At 39.0% G+C, this 17,300-nt stretch overlaps 1 protein-coding gene across 4 annotated transcripts in view; it reads left to right on the top strand.

The window, feature by feature from the left end:
• LYST (lysosomal trafficking regulator) overlaps positions 1-17,300 on the top strand; it is a 193,531-nt gene that overhangs the window by 19,972 nt on the left and 156,259 nt on the right. The gene's annotated exons all lie outside the window — the stretch shown is intronic.

The following is a 17,300-nucleotide window of genomic DNA, read 5'->3' as shown; positions in this document are numbered from 1 at the left end:
GTAAAGCCCCCAGAACAATAGATCTTGTGTGGAGAGGAAGACAGAGTTGTATGACAAAAAGTTCTCAGTAAATGGAGATGAATGACTCCAAGGTCAATAGGTGACAACTATAAATATATAGTATAGCCTTAGAAGTGGATAAAACGGGGGGCCAGCCCGGTGGTGCAGCGGTTAAGTGCGCACGTTCTGCTTTGGCAGCGCAGGGTTCGCCGGTTCGGATCCTGGGTGCGGACTTGGCACAGCTTGGCACCCATGCTGTGGTAGGCGTCCCACATATAAGAAAAGTAGAGGAAGATGGACAGGGATGTTAGCTCAGGGCCAGTTTTCCTCAACAAATGAGGAGGATCGGCAGCAGTTAGCTCCAGGCTAATCTTCCTCAAAAAAAAAAAAAGTGGATAAAATGGGATAATAATGATGCCCAAGTCACCTTTGGAAACCTGAATAACACTGACTTGTCTTCCTGGCCTGGGATCTGGGTGTATATAGTGATTTTTTAAGAGGAGGAGATGAAGTGATCCCTCTGTGTGAATGTAGAGGATATGGGAAAGTTTCCTAGTAACAGAACTAGGGTTTCTAAAAGTAGGGAGTAAAGAATCCAGGGAGGGAGAAGGATGGGTGGGCAGGTAGGGTGATCATATAGTTTATTGACCAAACAGGTGTTATTTTGAAAATGAAACTATTAATTTCAGTAATAGTTACTCTGGGAAAACGGGCATAAACCAGGACTGTCCCAGGCAAGTGGAGATGGTTAGTCATATTAGTGATAGGTAACCAGAGGAGCTGTCACTTCAGAAAGAGGTTGTGGAGGCTGAGAAGGAATGAACTGAACCCTAAATTAGAGGGACGTAAATGGAGCTTATTAGCCTAAGATTATTCCCTCTAGCCCCGTGGTACTGCCCTGAAATGTTCTGGGTATGTCTCGTTTTATAAGGGTCTGGAGATTTGAAGGAAGTTCTGGATGCCTCTTTAGATGAAGATTTGAAAGCCGTTAACATATAGATGATACTTGAAACCTTACAAGTGGATGAGATCATCAAAGAAGAACATGAAGAAAGGGAAGTGAGGAGGGGGAGAGAATCCAGATGCTCACCAACATGAAGGAGCTGGCAAAGAAGAATCCAGCCAAGGAGACTGAGAAGGAGTGGTCAGAGGAGTAGGAGGAAAACCAAGAGATTTGGCATCTCACAAGTCAAGAGAGAAGAGAGAGTTAAGAAATGAATGATTAATAGCCTCATTTGCTTCGTGTTCCTCAGAGAGGTCAAATAAGATAAGGACTGGAACGTGTCCATTAGATTGGATTTGGCGCTTAGAAGGTTATTGTTGGTAGTGGCCTGAGTAGTTTCGGTAGAGTAGTATGGGCAGAAGGCAGACTGCAGTGCACAGAGAGGGGAGCGGAGGCGGGAAGACCGCTTCTGGTATAGACTCCCCTGGTAATCTTGAAAGAGGAGGGTGGCAACAGGATTTTTTTTTCTTTTTAAATGTAGGCAGTGAAGAAGCCATTGGAGATGAGGGGTTAAAAACTAAGAGAGAGCTGTAAGTCCAACCACTGCCTCCTGGTAATGTCTAGTCAGTAATTTTGTTGTCATTGAAAGACTGAAAGTAAGAGGAACTTCATAATAACTACAATTTGTCGGAAGCTGGAATGGGTGGGAAGAGTTGATTGAAAAGAGAGAATTCCTAATTTGGGTGAAATATTGGAAAGTGACATCTAGATTGTGGACTAACCCTAGGATTCTATTTTTTCCTCTACTTTTAAACTTTTTTGGGGGAATGGTTTAACCATGTTCCACACCCACAATTGTTATTGGGATGGTTTACTACTTTCTAGGGATTTCTTATACTTTTTTTTTTTAAGTTACCTGTGTCTTTGTACATTGGAAATATTTTCTGGTTAAGTATATTTAAATTTTCTGTTGTAGTAGTGTTTGATTCTTGGCTGAATTTACTGTTTTTAGTAATTTCTATTTATTTAGCATAAGTGAAATCAAATCTGTCTGCTTGTTTTAGTATTATGAACTTTTAAAGACCAGTGATAGTATATTAATTTTTTTCCTTTCTTTTTCCTCTTTAAGATTGCTCTGATTGTAATTTGCTACAATGGAATTTTTGTTAGTTCTTGTTCACTTGTTTGAGTTGCTTAGATGGAAGAATAGTCATAATTGCATACATATTATTTCAACAACATAATTATTATACTTAGTTTAGATGAGTACAAAATTAAAACAATGGTAAGAATGATTTCCTCTTTTATTATAGTAATGTGGCTTATTTGAAAGGGCAACAAAACTTATTTATCAGTTCATAAAATGCATTCATTGTTATTGCTTGTGGGCATTCATTCATTGAAGTGCAGAATTCAGTGTATCCTGACCAATGGTAAAAGGAGATTTTACTAGTGTAACTGTAGGACAGCTGCTTATATCCATCAGCTTGCTCTTATACTACTCTTTAATATTTACTTGTCTAGATTTTGTTGAACCTTTAATGCATTATGATTTAGAGTTTATTAAAAATTAAAATCCTTTGTCATTTTCTGGATTTCCTCTTAAAGATGCTTCTAAAGACAGTAGTGCTGACAACTATTCTTGAAGTTTTTTCTCTGTTAGCCTTGTTTAAATATTTTGGAGACTATTTCTAAGTCATACGTTCCACACTACTGAAATATCTTTATTTTCTCTTCAGCTTATTTTTAAAAAACAGAATTTCGGTAAGGTAGTTTTGACAAAACCTGATTATGCAAAATTTAAGGAAACATTTAGAATGTGTAATTTTAATCTTAATCTTGATGCTTAGTATTACTATATTACTGTTTTCTGAATGTTGTACTGTCATAAAGTTCACAGCCTAAAAGACATTTAGAGATGCTCTAGTTTTGTTTTTGTTTTTGTTTTTGTTTTTGTTTTGATATGTGTAAGAAGAATGGGGATCAGAAAGATTAAGCACTTTGCCTGAGATCCTAAAGAGAGTTTGAGGCAAAACAGAAAACTGAGTTTCTTGACTTTTAGTCTAGTATTCTTTCTACTATACCACCAACCTCTGGACATTTTAATGCATTTTAAGAAAGTAATCTCATAGCCGAGAGATACCGTACACATACATAGAAATGATAGTGTTTGTTTCTAGTTGGTAATTCATTTTCAACTGTAACCGTTTTTCTTCACACGTGTCTGCATTTAGACCGCAGTGATAGGAACTAAATTGTGATGCTCCCCATTGTGGTAGAAAAAATATTAAGTATATGTTGAATTTGAAATGCATTTTCTCAGAAAGGTTTAATATATTTTCCTTTTTTACTTCTGTTCTCTATCACTCCAAGTCCCTATGACCTTCTCTCCTACTATCCATCTTCATGGATGGTTAGGGAGCAATAGGTTAAGCAACCGGATCTCAGCTTGATCTCACTGTTATCTTTCTGATGTGAAATGTTTTGCAACAGTAAACACATTTGTCTGTAATTGACTGCCTCAACTAAATTGTTTTCTTTGAAAGAGAAGCTAGTTTTCATTGTGTCTATAAGAATTACGAAGGAATAAGAGGAAACTAGCACTGTCTATACTTGCAAGGTGTCTTTAAAGCTTGTAAATATGTGTGTTTAGGGGCCGGCCCAGTGGCGCAGCGGTTAAACTTGCACGTTCCATTTCTGTGGCCCGGGGTTCGCCAGTTCGGATCCCGGGTGCAGGCATGGCACTGCTTGGCAAGCCATGCTGTGGTAGGTGTCCCATGTATAAAGTTGAGGAAGATGGGCATGGATGTGAGTTCAGGGCCAGTCTTCGTCAGCAAAAAGAGGAGGATTGGCAGCAGATGTTAGCTCAGGGTGAATCTTCCTCAAAAAAAAAAAGATTAAAAAAAAGATTAAAAAATCTGTGTTTAGTATTTCTGAAACTTACTTTGCAGAATCTTTTACCTTATACAAAATATATATTAAAAAATATTGATCATTATGGTGTTGCCATATAAATTATTTTTATTATTTTCATTTCACATTCAGGATAAGGCTCCAAGCTGTGTTTTTAGTGTTCCTTTAGGAGGTATGGAAAACCATCATGTCTACAATTGATTTTAAAGAACTTTTAAACTGTATATTCTAAATTATAATATTTAACATAGGAAGAATAAACATCCAAGATTTTATTGCTGAAGTTGTTTGTTTTTAATCTAAAAAAATTTTGGTAAGGCTTTTAGGTGTTTCTGTAGTATTTTCCTTAGTACCTTAAATGCTTACTGTGGAATGGAGAGAGGCTTTTGTAAATGTGCCTATTTATTTCTCAGAGTTTTAGTCGTGGGGAGATTTCCTAAAGGAATTTGAATGTTAAATATTTTCAAAGTTAGTATTAAGTGAATTGGTGTTTATTTATTGAGCTTTTGCCGTTTGTGGCACAGTGTTAGGCACAAATAATTTTTTTTTTTTTTTAACAACTAAGGCCTAATTTCCCTTCTTGAGGAAAGTATAGTCTAGCTTGGAAAGAAATAATACAATACTGTAATAACAATGTAGTGAGTCCTAAGGTAGAGACATGTAGAAAAGTAATTGATTGGGGGTTAATGGGAATTTCTGTGGCAGCAGCACATGATTAAAAAAAAATTAGTGAAATCATGTTGAAAAAGTGTGTACCTTAAGGAGGAATTATGGGGTAGTACAGTGTGATATGAGATGTGTTGAGAGATTAGAAAGGTTAGATGGTGGAGGGAATTGCATAGCACCATAATAAGGAGTTGGGATTTTATTCCCTAGGAATTGGAGTGTCATTTATGATTTTAAGGAATGTGAGTGACATTTTTAGCAGTAGTAGAATTTAGATTGCATGGAAAATAGACCAGGCAGACTGACCCATTAAGAGGTTGTTGGCATTGTAAGTGAGAGGAAATGGGCCTGAGCGTGCTTAGGCATAAGGTTAGAGGGGAAGGACCAAATTCAAGGTGATGATCATAATAGCTAATAATTCTTGATCTTCCTACAATCTGCCGTGCACTATGCTATGCATCTCATTTAATTTTAGTCTTCACAATAAAGTTAGTTCTCTTAGGAACTCGGTTTTATAGGTAACTAAGGCTTACGGAGAGGAGGTCAGGTACCCAAGGTCGTAGACTTGGCGAGTAGCAAGGCTATGCAGGGATGAACCAGCAAGCTGCCAAAGGAAGAATTGACTAGGTCCCAGATGAAGTTCTATTCTGGTTTCTCTCCTGAATGACTGGATAGAGGCCATTAACTGAAACAGGAATGAGGAAGGAAGAATTGGTTTGTTGGAGGGAGGACTCAATGTTTGCTTTCAAGAATAGAAATTTATGTACAGAGTACAGTGAGATTACCTGGGTCTGATTCCTGCCTCTGACACTTAGTAGCTCTGTGACTTTGAGCAATTGCCTAACCTCAGTATGCTTCAGATCCAAACATGTGACAAATAGGGATGTAATTGTACTTATGAGATTGTTATGAGGATTAAACCGACTGCTATAGTAGAGCGTTTACTCTAGTGCCTGATGTGTCATAATCAGTCATCATAGGTGTTAGCTCTTATCATCATCATTATTATCATTATTCTATAAAAATCCAGAGATCTGTTTTGAATATGGATAAGCCATTCAGTATAAAACTTATAGCACATTCCTTCTGGCAGGGATATAAAGCCAGGGGAGATGATTTACCTGGATGGGCCTTCATAGTTTCCTTTGGTGCAGCCTCGCTGTAAGCACAACGTCTCAGAATTTTCATTTTTTTATGGTGCTTATGACCAAACATAGGTTCTTCTCAGATATCTGCTTGCCCAATTTGTTTGTTTTAGGGAAAATGAACTGCTTGTTGAAGGGCTTAAGTTTGATACATTTTGGTGTGACTTCCTTTGAGTTTCCTTTACAATTCTACCTTGCTACACTGTGCCTGGGTTTCCTTTATTTCCTCGTCAGCTTTGTCATACGAGGAGCCAGGATGACCTCTCCCCTCTGGGCCAGTCACAGGTTTCAAGGCAACTATAATGGAGAATGTTAACCAAGTCTTCATGGGCTTGAGGAGGGGGAAGGAAGCAGGTGGTGGTGTTTGTCAACTCCCTGAAATATGAAAAAAATAGTATGTACACTTTTCTGGGGCCATTGCTTTCTTAGATCTCCCCTCTCCCCCCGCAAAACCATTGCCCTTTTTTCATTTTATTGTTTCTTTATTTGAACAGCCCATACAGTTCTACATAAATTGAAAATATTTCATTCAACATATTTCTGTATTTTGTTTAGCCTAAATGCATAATATGGAATGAAAGTAGAAAGAGTACAACTGTTTTTTCCCCACATTTACTGGCTAAGGATTATTATAGTCCTACATTTTTAATATGGGACATCTAGGTCAGAGTCAACTTTTACTCCTTTTGTGTTGCAATTCCAGTTAGAGCTGAAAGTGTTACTTCTTGTTAAAATGTAAGCACTTCTTTCTACGAGGAGCAGAATCTTTTTTTTCCAATTCATTTACTTCTTGATGTAAACGAGAAATGTGAAAACATACAGGAAAATATAATGTGAAGCAGTGGAACACCTTGAGAAGTTTGGGGTGGCAGGCTGTATCGCCTGGAGGGGTGTAACAGTGTGGGACAGAGAGGCGGGATCACTGCCTGCTTACCATTACGTCAGTCCCAGACCTCACCACTAAACTGCTCTGACACATAGCTTTCGGAAAGTAGTTTAGCTGTGAGAAGGCTCTCAAAAACTTCATGCAGTACTAAGAAGAATATTGGGTAGGAATCTGAGGACCTAGCTATGAAGTCCTATGACTTTTGGGAAATCTCTTGACCTCCATTTGCCTTAAAGTTTTTTTTTTTTTTTAAAGATTGACACCTGAGCTAGCAACTGTTGGCAATCTTTTTTTTCCTTCTTCTTGTTCTCCCCAAAACCCCCCAGTACATAGTTGTATATTCTAGTTGTGAGGGCCTCTGGTTGTGCTATGTGGGACGCCACTTCAGCATGGCTTGCCAAGAGGTGTCATGTCCATGTCCAGGATCCGAATCAGCGAAACCCTGGGCCGCTGCAGTGGAGCTCTAGAACTTAACTACTTGGCCACGAGTAAGCTTCTTATCTGTAAAATTTTTTTTCTTTTTAAAGATTTTATTTTTTTCCTTTTTCTTCCCAAAGCCCCCCAGTACACAGTTGTATATTCTTCGTTGTGGGTCCTTCTAGTTGTGGCATGTGGGATGCTGCCTCAGCGTGGTTCGATGAGCAGTGCCATGTCCACGCCCAGGATTTGAACCAACGAAACACTGGGCCGCCTGCAGCAGAGCACGCGAACTTAACCACTCTGCCACGGGGCCAGCCCCTCTTATCTGTAAAATTTTGAGGGAGGTACTAAGGTCATTTAACTTTGTGAGTGTTGATTCCAGAATAGATTCTCATTATCAAATCATTCATAAAATGCAAACTCCCCTGCTGTTTTTCTTTACTGGCAGTGAACTTGTTACTTACTTCAATGGTAATTGAAAAAACTTCGTTTTGAGTATGGCAGCTACTTCGTATAAATGGTTGTCTTCTGAAGGTTCATTTCTAAGGTGGTTGTTTAGAACGTAAATGATTTGCCCTTACAGACAATGTTATATGAAGTGTTTTTATCCATAGGGCTCTTCTTCTCCAGGCTGTTTTAAGTTACACTATACCTGAATGTGGCCTTGTGAGAGAACCCTGGGAAGAAGGTCTGGGGAAGTGCAGATTGCCTCATGAAGCTTAACTGGCTTACTCTTTGCCTCACATGCTGCTGCCCTACTTTTGGAGCCCTTGCCCAGATCATCGTGGCCACCGCAAATGGCTTGGAGGCGTGGGAATCCCCTCTCCCCTTGCCTGATAGGCAGGGTGCTGGGGGAGGGTGGGGTAGAAATGTGTTGCTAGTAATCGAAGGTGGAACTCTGAATTCATTTTCCCATGGGGGCATGTATTACTCAGACTCCATGGGCTCTGGAGTTCAAAGCCTTAACGACATTTCCTTCGTGATGCCACATTAGTGCCCAAGGAACTGGAGACCACAATGCAAACTTCATAAGGATGTGTGACATCCTGACTTCCATTCGGAAGTTCTTTAGTGCAGAATTCAGAAAATCAAGTTCAGTGTTTGTCAAGAAGGGCCTGAGCTCTAAACAACTGCTGTCATCTAAACGACTGTTGTGATTTCTTTTGAAGTTAATTGGTTCAATGAAAGTTGAACATCCCTCCAAGTATGGTGAATTATCAGTAATTAGGGGGTTGTGATTTGTCTTGTGGAAGTTTTTAATTTGTGAAACCATTTGTCTTATTGCTAAAGTGGTTTTTATGGATTCTCTCATTCAATTATTTAATTTAGAACTTTGTTAAGGTGTCATATCCTTCCCTAATCCGCATTTTAAAGTCCAAAATTTTGTTAAAACACCCATTAAAATATATTTTAATTTTTCATTTTCAATGACTATCAAATTTTACTTCAGTTTTCTCAAGAGAATATTTCTTATCCACTATAGCATAGGTTGTAAACATCCTTATGTTAATAAAAAAATGTGGTATGCAAATAATATCCTAGTGAACTTTCTGTTTTAAATGTGTAGTTGGGGAATTATTCTAGTGGTTATTGTTTAACACATCTAGTATGACCAAAAATTTACAAGGTAAAGCTCAGATTAACAGATATTTGCTTGCTTAAATATTGTATAATTTAATTCAGCTCATGTGCCTTAACTAGCTTATTCCTTAGAATTCTGTTAGTCTGAACAAGGTCAGGTCATAGTCTCTTCTCTCCTCCCCCACCCAAGTTTCCTGCATTTCAAACATACAGCTCTGTGTATATAGTTATAGTTACAAAAGTTTGTAGAGAGAGAGATTTTTCTTTTCTTTTCTTTCCTTTTTTTTTGTGAGGAAGATTCACCCTGAGCTAACATCTGTTTCCAATCCTCCTCTTTTTGTGCTTGAGGAAGATTAGCACTGAGCTAGCATCTGTGCCAGTCATCCTCTACTTTGTATGTGGGACGCCTCCATGCATGGCTGATGAGTGGAGTAGGTCCACACCTGGGATCCGAACCCAAAAACTCTGGGCTGCCAAAGCAGAGTGTACAGAACTTTAACCACTCGGCCACCGGGCTGGCCCCTAGAGAGAGATTTTTAAATCTTGTTTCCAAGTGTACAGATTGCAGGTGAACTTGAGTAAAGGTTCTGGATGACATTTAGAGATGGTATTTAATGTTAAGGAAACTTCCTTGCCTGTTGTCTAATTTTTAATTGACCTAATAGAAAGGCTGTCTCTTCTAAACTTGGTTATTTTAGTTCTAACTAATTAGCTCCAAAAACATATAACTCCAAGACAACTGTCATGGGACCTAACCATGGGACTTTGGACCTATGGGCTTCAGTTTTTGTCACGTGTAGAATGTAGGATTGGAGAATATGATGTCTAAAGTTTCTGCCATTGTGAAAATGTGTGATCCTAACTTGTTTGTGTTCATTCCTTTATTCATGTCCTTTATGAAGTGATATAAATAGTGTGATTTTTTTCTCCTAAGGTTTTTTGATTTTTACTGATGTGTTGCAAAGAATATATGAAATCATTGGGAAAGTCACTAATCAGTCTATAATCAATATGTATTGAACTCTGGAGAGATGAGATTTAGCATAGTTAAGAGTCCATATCAATCAAGCCTATTTTCAGGAATTCTGCTTCAAATTGTGGCAGATTCTGATTCAACAGAATTTATTAAGTACTTATTACTCTGTACATTATTTTGTTTAGTTCTCAAAATAGTCCTCTGATTTATAGCAGTCTCCTCCTTTTTGGCACATAATATATTTTTGAAAAATATTGTTTCCAGTGGTAATTTCTCTAATATTGTTGTAATTTAGAAATTTAGGCAAGTATATCATAGTACTTTGAGTTGGAGTCTACCAGGATTTTTGGCGTTTGGTGAGAGATTGGGAATTGAGTCCCTCAGGTGTTACTGTTTGATGAGGAAAAAAGTATGCCTTCTAATCAGGCTATAAGAATAAAGTTCATTATTATAACATTTTTTCTTGTCGTTTTCCCTTTATTGCTTCTTTTCTGGAGAAGTCACAAGGCAGGGAAAAGGCAAAATATACAGTTGCTCCCTGCTTTTATTTTGAGCAGCTCTTTGGAAACTACATCGTCATAAAGCAGAACATCAACACCTCCCCGCAAACTGTTCTGTGAGGAGAGGCTGCAGTGGTCTCTTTCTTCCTCCAGATGGCACTCTCCGTTGTAATGTGTTCAGCTGGTGCTGAGCATTTTAAAGAGAACTGTGACATTTACCGAGAATGTTTATATGTTGTTAGAGAATCTCTGAAGATCCACATATCGACTCGGTGGGATAGACATTGTATAGAAAAGACAGCCAGACTTCACACAGCTCTATGTGACTGGCTAGTAATTGCTAGATTCCCAATCTGCCCCCTTTGTTTTCACCAGTGTCACAATGATGACTATTTGACTATTCAGAACCGATTCAGAAACTAGCGAAAATAGAATGAGTAAGCAGATTAATAAATATTTATTGAATAAATAATAAATATTAGTTGAATGAATGAATGAATGACTGAAAAAGGGAACTGTAGCACAATGGATTCTTCCTTTCTTATCACCATGGCCACTGGCTGTTTGACAGTTCTTGAGGAAGAAACATGGTGATCTAGGGAGCACTTCTTGCCCTATTGTTGAGCTTGAGATTTTATTTTCAATGGTAGATGTCATGTCAATGGTAGCACTGACTAAAACACAGAAGTGACAAGGTATTAAAAAATGTCTAAAAGTGAAGAATATCGATAGTAATGACTTGGTGTAGGGGGCAGGTGTAGTAGTTCTGCATGTCAAGAAGATAAATGTGTGAAGATCCACAAGACTAAGGGTGGTGGCTTAATTCTGTGATCTTTTGGGTAATAGGTTGTGGAAATTAATCACAGAACCAGAACAGAGCTAAGATATCAAAGTCAGTTGTCCACATGTCTGTGGGAAGTCTCACTCAATCAAAGCAGAGCCACTGTTGACTTATTTTATTGACCATTTCATTTCCAGAAGGTAAGGGAAATAATCAAGGGAGCTGATACTCTGAGCCTGATTTTGACACATTGTGAGGGCTGAATTAGACAAGTGAACATAATGGGAATCCTGAGAGAAAGGCCATGTCATTCATTCAACAAATTCAACAAATGACCGAATGCCTTCTATGAGCCATGTACTGTTCTAGATGCTACAGATTTAGCAGTAAATGCAACAGACAAAATCTCTGTCATCAAGGAGCTTTCATTTTAAGTGCTTACAATGATCTGTTGTCTGAAAAACTAGCCTCATGGTTACTTAACTGCAGTGACCTTAACTTTCACTTCACTTCAGACACTTACCTGCAGGGTCACACTCTGGGTGTTGTCATCATCTGGAACTGCTTGTTCCTGAAATCTAAAAATTCCAAGATCCTTCTTTCCCACATTTTCTGTTCTTCAGTCTCCTAGGGATTGATTACCTGTATTTCTCCTGTGTATCAACATTTGCCTGGCCTCCTTCTCTTTCCTGTCCAGCCTGTATCCCATTTTGACCACATGGATTGTTTTCTCACCTGTACCCTTGCTTGTGTTCCACTTGTGCTTCTGCTGCCTCCACCCACCAAAACTCCCATTTCTAGATCAGTGATACAATCTGCATTCCCTACTATTAGATCAAAGTAGCTGAATCCTGCTGGAGAATCTCAAATATCAGGAAAATTGATACTACCAGAAATTGATGGTTTTCAGCCTCTACTGAGCTCTCAGCCCACTGGGAAATCATTTTATTTATCCTTGGCCACTACTCTTTCCATTCTTGTTTTCCTGCTTCTCATTTTTCATTTTGACACCAAATTTACTGTAATTCTCTCAGAAATTTGACTTGAGCTGCTCTTTCTGTCTGTAATGACTTTCTTCCCTCTTTTTCTTCCTTTACCTGTTCAACTTTTCTCAAAGATTGCCTCCTTCATGAAGCTTCCCTGACCACTGAAATTGGGTTCAGTGCCCCTTATCAGTACACAATTCCCTGTGTATTGTTTGCCTTTGCCATCATAATGTGATCTTCTTGGGGGCAGAAACTGAGATTACTTCCACATTTTGTATTCTTAGTGTCTGGCACAAAGTGCCAAATGATAGCCAAATGAATAAATAATAACAGGAAGAAGAGAATGAAGCAAAACTGGAATATAGAGAATTGGGAATAAAGAGTTCCTAAATTTCAAAGAAAAGATAGGTGAGATGCCACAAAAGGGAAAGTGGTTCTAAGGTGGCCATAGACAGAGTCTTTAACGAACAATTGGAAATCGTATGTGAAAAAAAGGGGGAGGTAAAGTGGCCAAGTGAACTCAAATTTAAAAATAACATGTGCGGAAGAAGGAAAGAGGGATATGAAACAAACAAAAAAGGATATAGATATAGCTCTCTCATAGAAAAGAGGAACACAACCCTATGAGAATAATGAGCTCAGGTTTTGAAAAAGGTTAAGGCTGACCTTTTGCATTTTATATGCAGAAAATGAAAACAACAAAGAATACATTCATTTAAACAAACTGTCCTTATAATTGGATACAGAGAGTAAATGAAACTTCTCAGCTTCTGTTTTCTTTCTGTCTTGTCTGACATGAAGAATGATCTACACACCAACTAATAAGGATGTAAGTAAGAATATTAAGAGGAGAAAATTTAAGCCCAAGATTGGGGAGGAGTTTGTACCAGAACCTCTGGCTGCTCTAAATGAGTTCACATCTCAGGTTCAGGTTCTGAGAAAATTTGTTAATGTTACTGATGAACTAGTAATCTTTGAGCAATTGTGGTGAATTTGAAAACTTTTAGAAGACCGTGGGGGAATAAACTTCCAAAATTATAAAAAAGAATGTAGATTCCATAGATCTTAGTGAGCTTGATGTTACTTCCACAAAAGATTCGAGAGATCATTTTTAAATATATGCAAATATTTACATAAGGAAAAGATGAGCAGTCATGTTATGGGGTTTTCTAAGAATAATTCATTCCAGATAACCCAGTTTTCACTTTAGGCAAGCATGCTACATGTACCGATTAGGTGAATGCTGCAGCTGTAATATTTCTAGATTCCCATAATGTATTTGACATCATCTATTCTGTCATTCTACTCTTGGAGACATGATGGAGAATTGGACTATAGCATGGGTTCGTTATGGAACAACAGAATTCAATCTTAGTTACTTATTGTCAGCCTCTCGGAAGTCTCTTAGGGGCTGCTGGTTTTGACCTTGTTCCACTCGTCAGTTTAACACCTGCTTCCACTTCTCACTCTCAGCTGGTAACCTTGCAGTTTGTTTCGCTGAGAAAATAGAAGTATCCAAACCTTGATCCTTTCACTGCCAGATATACTCATCTTCCTGCATCTGTACTCATGTACTCTGTCATCCTTCGTATTCCTTTAGATGAACTGTCACTGTTCCTAGCTCTTATACATTGGATACTCTTTATTTTGCCTACCCTTTGTTCATGGAATTATCTCCTCTCATTCTAATTTTTCATCTATTTTTCCTTTCTCTGTTGGAGAAACATGCTATACAAACATGCTATAATCTCTCTCTCTTTTTAAACCTCCCGTATCCCAGTCTCCTTCAAGCTAACACCCATATTCTTGCTACCTTTCATGGCAGAACTTCTCAAAAGAGCTGTCTAAACTCCTTGCCTCCATTTCCTCACCACTCTCTGCTACTCCACTGAGACTACAAGTCTTGGACAGGTTTGTCAGTAACTTCGATGTTTCTAAATCCAGTGGCCAGTTCCCAGTCTTCGTCTTACTCAACCTCTCAGCAATATTTCCTGTTTCAAGCTTTCTTCACTTGGTTTCTGAGAGGCCCCACTCTCTTGATTTTTATTCTGCCTTACTTGTTCCTTCTCGGTCTTCTATGGTGGATTCTCCTCCTCTCCCTGACTTGATGACGCTAAGCCCAAGGCTCAGTCCTAGAATCTCTTCTCTGCTCCATTTATACTCATTCTCTATGTCCCCACTCTTCAGACTTTAGCCACTAGCCACAGTTCTATCATTGTGGAACATTCTATTGGACAGCACTGCTCAGGGTTATTTCATCCTTCTAGTCCCATTAAAATACATCTATATGCTGATAACTTCCAAATTGATTCACTAGTTCCAGCCTCCCCTGAACTCCAATTTGGTATATACAAATGCTTATTACTTGGTTTCCAGACACCTGTCAAAGTTAACATGGCTAAAACAGAACCTTATTTTCCCTCCCATCCTGCTCTTCTGTAAGTCTTACCTATAAGTGGATAGTGCTGTTCTTCACACAGCCTTTAAAAACCTTGTGGTCTTTTTTTTGGTTAGGGGAGGGAAGGGTGGGCAGGAAGGAGACTTCCTTTCTTAGGGAGAAACAGTTCCAGGGGAACACTTCTATTTCCTCTTTCCACACCTTACTTCAGTCACTGAGAAGTAGGAGTGAGTGCCTTTTCTCACTCTTTGTAGTAATTTTTAACTTCTCTTTTTCTCTTGCACTCAGTATCCAATGCGCCAAACATATGCTAATCTCAAAGCCCAGGAATACTCTTCTTGAATACCCACAAGGCCCATTTTCTTACTTCATTCAGATTTTTGCTCAGATATCACCTCTTCAGATATTTCTTGCCCACCCTATCTAAAATAGCACTCTGTCACTCTGTACCCTTTTTCTGTTCTCCTTTATTTTCATAACACTTACCACTGCCTGACATTACAATGTTTGTTTTTCATCTGTCTCTACCCCACTAGAAACCATGAGGGGTAGGGATTTTATTTTTTCTCTGTCCCCAGTGCAAAAAATAGTAGCTGGCATATACTAAATGTTCAGTAAACATTTGTTGAATTAAATGTCATATTGATGCAATTTCTGATGACATAAAACTAGGTGGTGTAGCTAATACATTGTCAGTTTTTTGCTTTTTGTTTTTGCCATTCATATTTTATCCTTTACCAGTCACCAGTATTAGAGAAAATGAAATCTATTTTTCTGAGAAGGTGGTTTATATCATGATAGGTATTTAGTTATTATGCTTTTCATATATGGTAAATTTTAAGAATACAAAAATTTGGGGGCACTGGGCTCATGGCATAGTGGTTGAGTTCAGTGCACTCTCCTTTGGTGGCTTGGGTTCGGATCCTGGCCATGGACCTGTACCACTTGTCAGCCATGCTGTGGCAGAAACCCACATATAAAGTGGAGGAAGATTGGAACGGATGTTAGCTCAGGGCTTATCTTCCTCAGCAAAAAAAAAAAAAGAAGAAGAAGAAGGGGCCGGCCCGGTGGCGCAGCGGTTAAGTTCGCACGTTCCGCTTCTCGGCGGCCCGGGGTTCGCTGGTTCGGATCCCGGGTGCGGACATGGCACTGCTTGGCAGCCATGCTGTGGTAGGCGTCCCACGTATAAACTAGAGGAAGATGGGCACGGATGTTAGCTCAGAGCCAGGCTTCCTCAGCAAAAAGAGGAGGACTGGCAGTAGTTAGCTGAGGGCTAATCTTCCTCCAAAAAAAAAAAAGAAGAAGAAGAAGAAGAAAAAGAAGAAAAAGTTTTGGTAATATTGTTGGAAGCAAGTTTTATTTGTTATGACATTATAACAATAGTTGTATTAGCAGTTGAAAATTATAGTAATAATAATGATTTTTAAATCTGGCATTGTAGCTATAAAATGCAAAAAGTAATAAGGCAGAGTCCCTGGCCTTAAGAAACTTGTGACCTAGCAGGTAATACAGTCATATAGATAAGTAACTACAGAGTGTCCCTGTGTTTTGGAAACAGAGGCGAATATATATAATGCCCTAAAGAATCTTCAATCTATTAAAAACTGTATTTCCAGATTTTATGGGCACTTGGTATAATATAGGGTGATAAAAATTAGAATACGGCTGTGTATAGAGAGTGATGGCAGAGTAAGGAGCGCTAAGCTGACTATCCTGGCAGATAGAACTGTGATCTTGGGTAGAGTGAAACTCCATGGATATCCAAGCTGGGCTTTGCAAAATACAGAGATAAAGAAGCCTTGCCAGTTTAAGAGCATTAGAGAAATCCCTCAGCTTGGCTTGCAAATGTCCCTCAATGAGAGAGAAAAACAGAAGGATCCAGTTGTCTGCAAGCTTTCAATTGTAATGGCTGCGCTGAGTTAGCTGGAATCATTGTAGCATCCCAAGATAGATGTCTCCAGCTGATAGTAGTCCAAGCTAGAGGGTGCTAGTAGTCAGAGCAATCAATATGATACCGTCTTTATGCTCATAATTTGATTGATAATTTCCCCTTCCATAATTTTAGAGGTAAAAATAGATGGATGATTTTGATTAGCTGAGGAGGCAGCAGGTGCCGGTGTAGAAGGTGTAATGAGACTCCATTCTAGGGATGTTCCATTTGGTTGAGCAGTTGATGCACTGGCCACTGGTGCTTGTCCAGCAGAGTGGCCTTGTGGGACTGAAATCGAGCCTGCGCTTTGATAGCTGTGTGCCTGATGTGGGGCTGCACCAGCCTGGGAAGAGGTGTTTTTTCCTAATTCACACAAAGCCTTGTGTGGTCTAATAGCAGCTGTGTCGGATTTCCTGCCTACTTTATCCTCAAGTGCCTAGAATAGTGTGATACAAGTACTGAAAGGAATTCAAGACAGTTCTCTGGATTTGAGCATTTTGAAGCAATTAAAGATCATTCTGATTAAAAAACTTGTGGTTCAAAGTAAACCTTCATGTTTGCCTTATAACTGTAATAAAATATTTTGCATGCCTCTGCCTGGTAAGAACTATAGAGAAGGGGGAAATAGCTAACTAAAGAGAAGCAACTTGTTGCTATCCCAGAAGTAGGAATTTATCCTTTACTTACTATTCTAGAAAATTGGTGGTCTAGTGGTTAAGATTCACAGCCCAGATTCGTTTCCCGGTCAAGGAACCACATCACTGTCTGTCTGTTATGACTCTGTGGCAGCTGCCTGTTGCTGTGATGCTGAAAGCTATGCCGCCAGTTATTCAAATACCAGCAGGGTCACCCATGGTGGACAGGTTTCCACAGAGCTTCCAGACTAAGACAAACTGGGAAGAAGGACCAAGCCACCCACTTACGAAAAAATTGGCCATGAAAACCCTGTGAATAGCATTAGGACATTGTCTGATATAGCGCCAGAAGGTGAGGCGACGGTGCAACAGACCAGGCAGGGTTCTGCTCTCCTGTACACAGGGATGCTAGGAGTCAGAATCAACTCTACTGGCACACATAACAGATTCTAGAAATAGCCTTCATTGTATTGTACACAAAAGATTAATTCATGTAAAAAATTCAACCAGGATATAAAATTTGGTGGTGGTTTGTTCATT

Source organism: Equus quagga, chromosome 2 (genome assembly GCF_021613505.1).
Source record: "Equus quagga isolate Etosha38 chromosome 2, UCLA_HA_Equagga_1.0, whole genome shotgun sequence".
Lineage (NCBI taxonomy): Eukaryota > Metazoa > Chordata > Mammalia > Perissodactyla > Equidae > Equus > Equus quagga.
The sequence above is the reverse complement of the archived record's forward strand: the minus strand, read 5'-3'. Positions and strand labels throughout refer to the sequence as shown.